The sequence below is a fragment of the Lathamus discolor genome, chromosome 6 (assembly GCF_037157495.1).
Source record: "Lathamus discolor isolate bLatDis1 chromosome 6, bLatDis1.hap1, whole genome shotgun sequence".
NCBI classification, from domain to species: Eukaryota; Metazoa; Chordata; class Aves; order Psittaciformes; family Psittacidae; genus Lathamus; species Lathamus discolor.
In genome coordinates, this window is record NC_088889.1 from 39,299,361 (window position 1) to 39,308,401 (window position 9,041).

Sequence of the window (9,041 nt, forward strand, 5' to 3'; positions counted from 1 at the left end):
AAAAAAAAAAAAAAAAAAGTATTATATCTACCTGAAAACTTATCATTGAGTGAAATATAAGACTATAGCTTTGGTTTTGAACGTCAAGTAAATATTTCTTTCATGATCTCTTGTGCAGTCTCAAGAAAAAAAAGGTAACCTGATAGGATGCATTGCCATTACCAGCTTTCGGAATGCCCAGGTACTGAAATAATTTAGGGGAAAAAAAAAAACTCACATATGTGATATCTAAAGTAATTGAAGATACTCAACAATATTTGTACATGTCTTAGATACCAATATGGCTAATGAAAACCTCCGAAACTAAAATTACATCAGCTACTACTATAAAATCATACACCAAAATTCTGTCATATTCTGTTTTTCATGAAACATCATGAAGGGGAAGTTCAACGCTCTCTTGCTAGTGAATTATGGAGATCATCTTAAGCAGAGGGAAGTTCCTTTAAGCCTAAAACCAGAGAACATGAGGCAACAGACTATGTGTATAATGTCATATTTTATTTCATTTTCTTTGTAAAAATAACAGTGTACTAACACACATTTTAATCAAAATATTTATGTAATTCAGTTACATATGTAACAAAACTACAACACCTAAGGCAAATAGCTGCATTTTTTCATCTGACTTTCTGTATAACCAAATCTGCAAGTTCATCTGCACAATTAACCAGTTAATCTTGAAATTGTATGGGCCCTGCAGCCCACTAAGCAAAGCAAAATTATTTCAAAAATAAGATGTCACAAACACATGCCAACGAATAATGTTCTATAGAAATGCTAATATACAGTACATTACCTTCACTCTGTACAGAAATAGTTCTACTAACAATCTGATAGAGCATTTAGCTAATACATATGGTTTCTTAACACCATTTATATTTTATTTATTTTTTAATTTTTCTCCATTATTTTTCCTATGTGTAAAAGTGAAAGCATGCACTTTCAAATTAAATAATATATTTAAGTTACGTATTACTTGGGTTAAATAGAACCAAACATATGTTATTTTTTGAGGTGCCAATCTTGTGAACTACTTTGTGTTGCGAGATCGCTGAAGACGCTCTGATGGGTGTTGTTGCGACAGTACCACCAGTGCATTACAGAAGTGGCATGCTGCACAAAATAATTCTGTCTAAAAAATATTACAGTACCCCAGTACTGTTTAGATAACTGGGAAAATGCTCTGTTGGCAAACAGTATATAATTTAGAGGTCATAAAATTATCTTACTATATCCTTGAATATTATAAAAATTACCATCCATGACATTGTATTGTGTATTGTTTACACATCATTTAGCATATTTAGTTTAGTAACGAAAGGATCAATAGTAACCAACAGATCAACTGATGTTAGAGAGTATACTTTTAAAACTACCTGCAAACATTATAATTAATATTAATTATATAAAATATTATAGCCAAGTACAAACGGCACATGAGGTTTCAGTTAAAGAAGGATTAAAAACATTTCTGACCTATAGATAGACAAATATTACATGGAAAGTTTCAAAGCACAATATTTTTTTCTAATTTAGCAGAATCTTTAAAAAGTAATAGAATTTCATTTTCATCCATTTTCTTCACCAGAAGAACTCAAATACACCTAACAGAAATAATTTTGCTACACTAAATTTGCTAAGAAATTATGAATCCTTAGATGTAGAAGAATGCCTGCCAACTGGAACTGCTCAAGGGCAGTATCACCAGGTCACTTTAGACTCTGCTTCACGCCTGCTGTAGCCCCATTGCAGAATGCAGTGCCAGGACCAATATGAAGTTTCTGCCATCTCCCTGTGAGCCGTTCTTAGAGCTCCCCTGTCCCTTAGCTCTTCAGGGTAAGCTGCGGGCATCCTTGCTTCTGCATTATCCTAAAATTGATCAGAAAATTTGGGTGCTAGTGCTCTAGAATTCTAGGTGTGTGACTACCGCTATCTTTTTCTTATTGTAGCTTGAAGAGACACACTCAGGGCCAAACTGTTATCAGTAGAAGGAGCTGAAGAAACAGCTGAAGCAAGACCCAGAATACCTCCATTCAGGAGGCTTCTCATTTTAACTAGACCTCTGCTTTACAATAACTAGACCTTGAAACAATGTATTTGCAGATATTGGGCCATCCACAAGTATCCTACATATGTGTCTTTCTTTGTCTTTTCATTTTCATCCCTTTATCTCCTTTTCAACACCTGTCTCTATCTTCCCATGTAGCTTAATCAGCCTTGTATTCATCTTATGTAAGTTTAGGCCAACACTATCCTATATCTCTGCACGTAACACTGCCTAATGGAAACATCTCATTCTTGGTTGTCCTTCTCATTATACCAATGTAAACATAATAAATAGTGTTATTCTGTTTTACAATAAACATATCTAATAACCTTAAGGCAAAGTAATTCTTTACATTGAAGCTACAGGAGGAATCAGGTTAAGATTTTATTTTACTATCTGGTTATAGGCTTGAAATACCAGAACACTAGAAACTGACAACATGTGGGAAAAGACATAATTTGGTCTTAGCAGCAAATTTGTCCTCTGTGTTACTGTCTCTATAAACCTAATATGTTTTCTCTACTAAAAAGCTAAGTTTTATAGAGTTGATATCAGAACAAAAGTTTTTGTCATGTGTATGTGAAATATCACAAAAGCAAAAGGATATTGAGCATTAAGGCCCGCCTGGACAAGTTCCTGTGTGATGTACTGTAGGTTACCCTGCTCTTGTGGGGGGGTTGGACTAGATGATCTTTTGAGGTCCCTTCCAACCCTTGGGATTCTGTGATTCCAGGAAGGCATCCACTTGTTAAATGTAGATTAGGATTCTATTTATACATTGTTTCATTTGTAATCTTCTTTCCAATCTCATAAAGAAAAGCCTAACCCAACATCTGACCGAATGAACCTTAATTTGTTTTCTCCTCTAACCTTAAGCTGCAAGACCAGTATGAAGACCTGTTTTATAGAAAACTTTCTTTTAAAGGGCAGGTGGTAAGGAAACAGCTTGCAGACCTCTATATGCTGTAAAGAATCAAACCTTAAGCATGGGAAAATTAATACCATGTCACAACAGTACTAAACACCTGCTTACCTGCTTATTATATGTTAAGAGTTCATCTTTAGGTAGAGATTCATTTTCTGATGCTTGAAATTGTTTCTGAACTATTGGTTTCTTCTGAGGGAAAGAGGAAAAAAATTATGTAAGCGGTGAACATACAAACTTTTTTAGAAACACTTTTGTGCTCCCTGACAACTAACTCAGAACAATATTTATTGTATGTAATTATTCTTTCATCATCCATGCATATTATGAAGCACCCAGAATATTGTATCAATTTTATCTTTAGCCAAATGCTTCCTTAACAGCTAACTAGATTTCCAAAAATAAACACAGTTATAGGCAAAGGACTTACAATGACTAACACTAAATAATAATATCTATAGAAGTTTCTTATCAAAGATCTGGTCTATTTCTTCTACATCGCACCTGTAAGAAGAAATTGCAAAATGTAGGAAGAAACATACATCAGAAAATTATAATGAGATCTATGATCCTTTAAAGCAAATAGATCATTGATGCCTCTAAACAGTAAGCAACCCATGAAACATATATAAGTTTAAATTTTTTTAAACTCTTTGAATGAAATGCACAGAATGATGGGCATTAATCTATAATGAATATAGATTAATCTCGTATGATTCCATTTCCCTAATTGGCATGCTATTCAATAAAAGCAAAATTCTTTATATACAGCAGTTGGAGAATCAAGCTCCGTAAGAAAAGGAATGAACAAGAGACACAGAAGAGAAAGAGACAAAAATAAAGTTATACTTGTGATTTCTGAACCAGCAAAATGTTTTCAAGGACTATTTCATTTCCTTCCCAGTTTTATCAGCTTAAAATATGAACTACCTATCTTAACAACTCTGCAAGCAAACAGAAGCATTATGAAGTTATTATAACATTCCTAGATAATGCAGAATGTTACCAGGCTTGCTTGGTGAAAACTTGGCACGACTTGATATTCAGTTTTCATTTCCTCATGTTCAGCAGCCTGTTGTATAAGCAAGAGCAGAAAACTAGTGTCAAACAAGAATGCTAAAAAAAAATAAATAAAAAATACATGTATTATTAACACCACCTTACAGAACAGAACAACAACAAAACAATACATATATACATAAAGTTTGGGCCATAAATTATTTTAAAACAAAAGTACATTGAAAACCAAATTATATTAGGCTCATCTTTTGCAGACATTTACACACATACTTAACTCTTTACTATAAGTAAATTCTCTATGGAACTGCTTATAGTAAAGAAGTTTAAAAGATGAGTGCAATTTTCAGTTAATCATTTTCTCCACAAAGAGAACTATAATTGCTCCAGTAGCAGAAAAGCTACTATAAAATTTGAAGTTGTTCTAAGTTCTCATACATACTACTATTTCTCAAAGGGACAATTCAGCAAGTCCCCTTTTGGTTACAAGTATGTGCACACACACAACAACAAGAACAACAACAACAACAACAACAACAACAAAAAGCAAAGCAAATAAATAAACCCAAAAAAACCCAACCAACCAACCGAACAAAACAACAAAACACACAACCAAACCACCAAACAGAAATAAAATGCAGCAAGAAGTCTCAAAACAGATGGTAGTTTTAAGGACAGTGCACTTTCTAAGCACCTGGTTAGCATACATATACGTAATTCAGCACACACGTACTTTACCCTTTGTGCCATATACTGGCTTGAGGAACCAAGTTTTAAAGATAACAGTAACAAACAGAAATATCACATCTAAACTACGTTTCATTTTAGAATACAGTTCTTTAAAACTGCTACAGAAATGTTAAATATTCCTAGGGAAAACAGAGCCACAAGTTGATGCAAAAAGGCATTAAAGCTATCAGTTGAATATGTGTTAGAAACGGTCAATCACATCATGAAAAAAAATCCTCTGCTGGCACTACGGCCTTCCATTTGCTCTTTTACTGTAAGAATCTCCCACGCAGTAGAATTTTTACTTCATTGAACGTATTGTCCATGTAGCAATCTAAAAATACAGGTTTTTTTAATGCCTTGGATTTTTTGCATCTAAATCTAATATCATGCAAGAAGTATATTCTGTAACATTTTTCCTTGCATATTAGAAAATGAAAAGGAAAAAAGTAGTAGTCTCCAGGCCAACACAAAGCAATAGATGCATATATTACCCCAAGAATGTAAACTATAAAGCAATATAAAGCTATGAAGTTGCACATTGGTGATTTGCTTTTAACTAAAGCTTTAATAATTTAATCTACCTTTAATAAAAAAGACAGGTTAAGAAAAAAACTATTCTTACTACTTTTTCATCACCATGAAAGCAAGGAATTAAAGTAGAGGAATGTAATACAACTCAGGACTAAAATGAACAGATTCAGCATTATCTTCTCAAGCTATACCAAATAACTTTCCTTTTCTTTGCAACAAATGCATATTTTCAGACATCGTGATTACCACGGAAAAGTAATTATTACAGTCCATCTTAGCCATCTGTAATTCTTTCCCCATGCAATTTATCATTTCATTTATAAAATCAAAGAGAAATTTTCACAAAGTTTTCCATTTAACCAGACTGGATCAACTTATGTTTCTAAAAGACTGCATAATATGTAAATTACAATTTTACGTATTCATTTTCCCGATCTGTCAAAACCAACAGATTATATGAGCAAATATTTTCTTAATTTCATTTGAGACATCTGTACATGTTATGTGTTTGCTTTCCTTTTTTGGGTGCGGCATTTTCTCTTTTGTCCACTCCCCATGGGTGAATTGCAAGCACAGTGCTATTGTGTTATTTTAATAAAATGATGTATACTGCCTGTATATACTATGGGTTGTGTGTTTGCATTAACAAAACCAAGGCCCAAGAGCTGTGATCTAACTTTGGGAAATAAGAGTGTTCAGATCTGTGGCAACTCGTAATTCCTGTGGGAGTCTGTTCTTGAGCGTTCTGCCTATTCTTGAGGAAGCTGCACTGATATTTTAACCCTGTGATAAAACCTTCTGCTGTGCCTTTAAAAACAATTTTATTAGCCACAGCCTTTCCCTTACAGATACAGAAAATATTTAGGTACCCAAACACCTTGATAATTCATTACAAACCATTTTAACATTTTCAGTCACTTTTTTTTTGTCTGTGGCATCCTTTGTAGCTGAAAAGATTCATTGTGAGTCCTGACATACAGAAAATTGATTTTTGTTTTTATTTGGGTTTGTGGGGGTTTTTAAATACCTCTCAGTTTATCTTAGCTTCATCTGGTGTGTCTTTGATTCATCATGGTATTTAAATAACTTATTTTCCTCTCTGTTTTGTCACAAAAATTCTGTATGACCAGTGCAGAAAAGACCCTGATAAATGACAAAAAAAGTCAATGTGTGAATGTACAAATATTTTAAAACTTTCTTTTAACGTGGTGAATTTATACAAACTATTCACAAACAGCTGATCACCCTGTGTCCCTTTGACAAAGCCTGAAACTCTGAGAGATTACAATCTATCTGATTTAAAAAAAAAAAAATCCAAAGCATTCTCATAACAGCTTATGACCTAGTAAGGTTTAGTCTCCTATTTTGTTAGACTTCAGGATAAAAAGATAGTTCTTGCCCCATAAAGCATGTAGCATTTTTAGGACAAGCATAAATTATATGGGCCTAATGATCATAAGGAAATGTAACAAATTGCACTATTTGATTGTTTTTTATTAGATACTTGCATTGGTAACTTTGAAGAAATAAACGGATACTTCCGAAGTCACAGGTAAATAACCTCTCACATCTCTCCCTAGGCAGTTTCTTGCAAGGTTATGAATAGAAAACATCTTAAAAAAAAAAAACAACCAAAAAAAAAAACAAAACCCACAACAAAAAAAAAAGTAAAATAATACGAGTTAACTGCTCTAGGAAACAAACAAACAAACAAACAAATCACATATCCCGGAGTAGAAGTATCCACCCCTGAAGACTGGGCAGCTCCCTTCAGCAAGTGGCAGGAAGTGCCATAGCCTTTGCCATGATTAAGCCTATTGAGCATAGTCAATAATATGTGCCACCTGAATGAAGGATGTAATAGCAAACTCAGGGAAAAACAAGCATCGTGGTCTTGATTTAGCCACATTTTAACAAGACTTTAAGATCATGAGATCATTCCATGAGCCACACGTAAGCAGAAAATAAGAAAACCAGCAGGAAGAGTTGTGGTTTTCACCACTTAACTAAATGAAATAAACTGAAGCCCATGATACTTAGAATACACGTTATAACACCTAAAGAGAGTAGCATATGGTCTGTTGCGCAATTGTCACGTCAGCTGAAGTATAATGAACACACAAAGAATTGAGATAGTGTAAAGTTACAAGGAAATGCTTGTATTTGCTTATAGATATAACGCAAATTCAAGAAGTCTATCTCTTCTTGAATTTTAACAGTAAGTAATCTCCATCAAAGCACTTTTGAGAGTATTAATGCATTACAGAGAAAAACTTTTCAAGGCCTCACTATTGAGAGCTAGACATGGGGGTTTTTTAAACTAATGTGTATTTTATGCTGACTTGCTGCTAGTATGGTGCACTGTACAGTCCTTGTTTAATAGAAGCATTCAAATTTTACATTATTTTTCAAAGAACAAACATGTTCATTCAGTTACCTCTCTCACAAGCTCATCTCAGGTGTCAAAGAACAGATCTGCTGGAAACAGTAACTAACTAAAAATGATCTGAAGGTTCTAGAAAGCTGAAGACCAAGAAAATGCATTTCTGAAATGAATATAAACACCCTCCTATGGATACTAAATCCAACATATAATTTAAAAAATCAATATACTTCAGGGGTAGCAACAAGCCTCAAGAAAACAAAATTCCTCCAGGCATTGTCAACTGTATTATTCTTATAATAAAAATTCTACTTTTTAGCAGAAATTGTAGGAATCATTATTCACAACTGATTTCCCTCAAAGGAAACAGGACTAAGTACTAATGTCCCACCGAGCTGGCATTCCATTCCCCAGATAATAGTCTTTTCAATGCAGGACCAAAACCAGTACTCAGCCCCCACAGCAGTATCATAAGCTATCAATGCCAACCAGTCATTAATGCAAGATCAAGAAAAAAAAAAAGAGAGAGCAGAATTTTCTTTTAGCAGGAAAAGAAAAACACATTTAATTCTGAGAGCTTGTTTTTATTTTAGTAGTTCTTTTCCTAGTATTTCTATTTCAGTTAAAAGAATACATTTACTTCATTACAGAAGGAAAGACTTGAAGCTCACTGTAAAGCAAATAAACCATGCACAATAATAATAATAAAGAAATGCTAGAGTCTGCATCTTATTTATAAGGTCACTTAAGTTCAAAAGACACCTGCTGCAAATGCCTTTGATTTAAAAAAAAAAAAAAAGAAAAAATGTAATCAGCAAGGGTCTCGTTTACCCTCACTAATGTCCATATCCCCATACATTAAAAAAAAATTAAAAATTAAACAACAAACAATTGGACCAGAAAGTCATCACCAATTTCAAAATTTTATTTTACTTTCAGCCTGATTGATGTAAGTTTTAGAAATAAAGAATTAAACATCACAGTACACCAGAGGTCAGATTTTCAAAGCTCAGAGCCCAGCAGTTCTCACTTCAAACAATCAAAAATACCTGTTCTCTCCAATTTTAGAGTCTCAGGACTTGCTAGAGGCCAAACTTCAGAAATGTTACTTAGAACATAAGACATACTTATAAAAGCATAAGAAAAACCATGCAACTCAGCACATGTTACCAACTACTAATAATTATTCCCAGTAAGTTGAACAAGAAATGGTTTTCCAGGTCCAGGATCTTCTTTAGCCTTTCTCCCATCTGCCTGAAATATTCTTATAACCAGCTGACAAATCTCAACCAAAAAGAACAGTCACAAATTATTAGATTCCTAAAATACAAGTCAAGCAATGCAGAGGGATCATCTCAATGTTGCCACACTGAGGAGTCTCTGACTTCAATCCTAATTGAAAT

At 33.6% G+C, this 9,041-nt stretch overlaps 1 long non-coding RNA gene across 2 annotated transcripts in view; it reads right to left on the minus strand.

Moving 5' to 3' along the window:
* The window catches only part of LOC136017707 (uncharacterized), a 6,634-nt gene extending 2,585 nt beyond the window's left edge, over positions 1 to 4,049 (minus strand). Inside the window, exons 1-3 of one of the 2 annotated variants that reach the window (XR_010614048.1) lie at positions 3,982 to 4,049; positions 3,084 to 3,167; positions 1,741 to 1,872 (exon numbers count right to left, since the gene is read on the minus strand). This is a non-coding gene — a long non-coding RNA (uncharacterized LOC136017707). Of the gene's footprint in view, positions 1 to 1,740; positions 1,873 to 3,083; positions 3,168 to 3,981 lie in introns of those variants that run through there. The other variant, XR_010614049.1, reaches the window with a different exon arrangement.
* Positions 4,050 to 9,041: the final 4,992 nt, after the last annotated feature.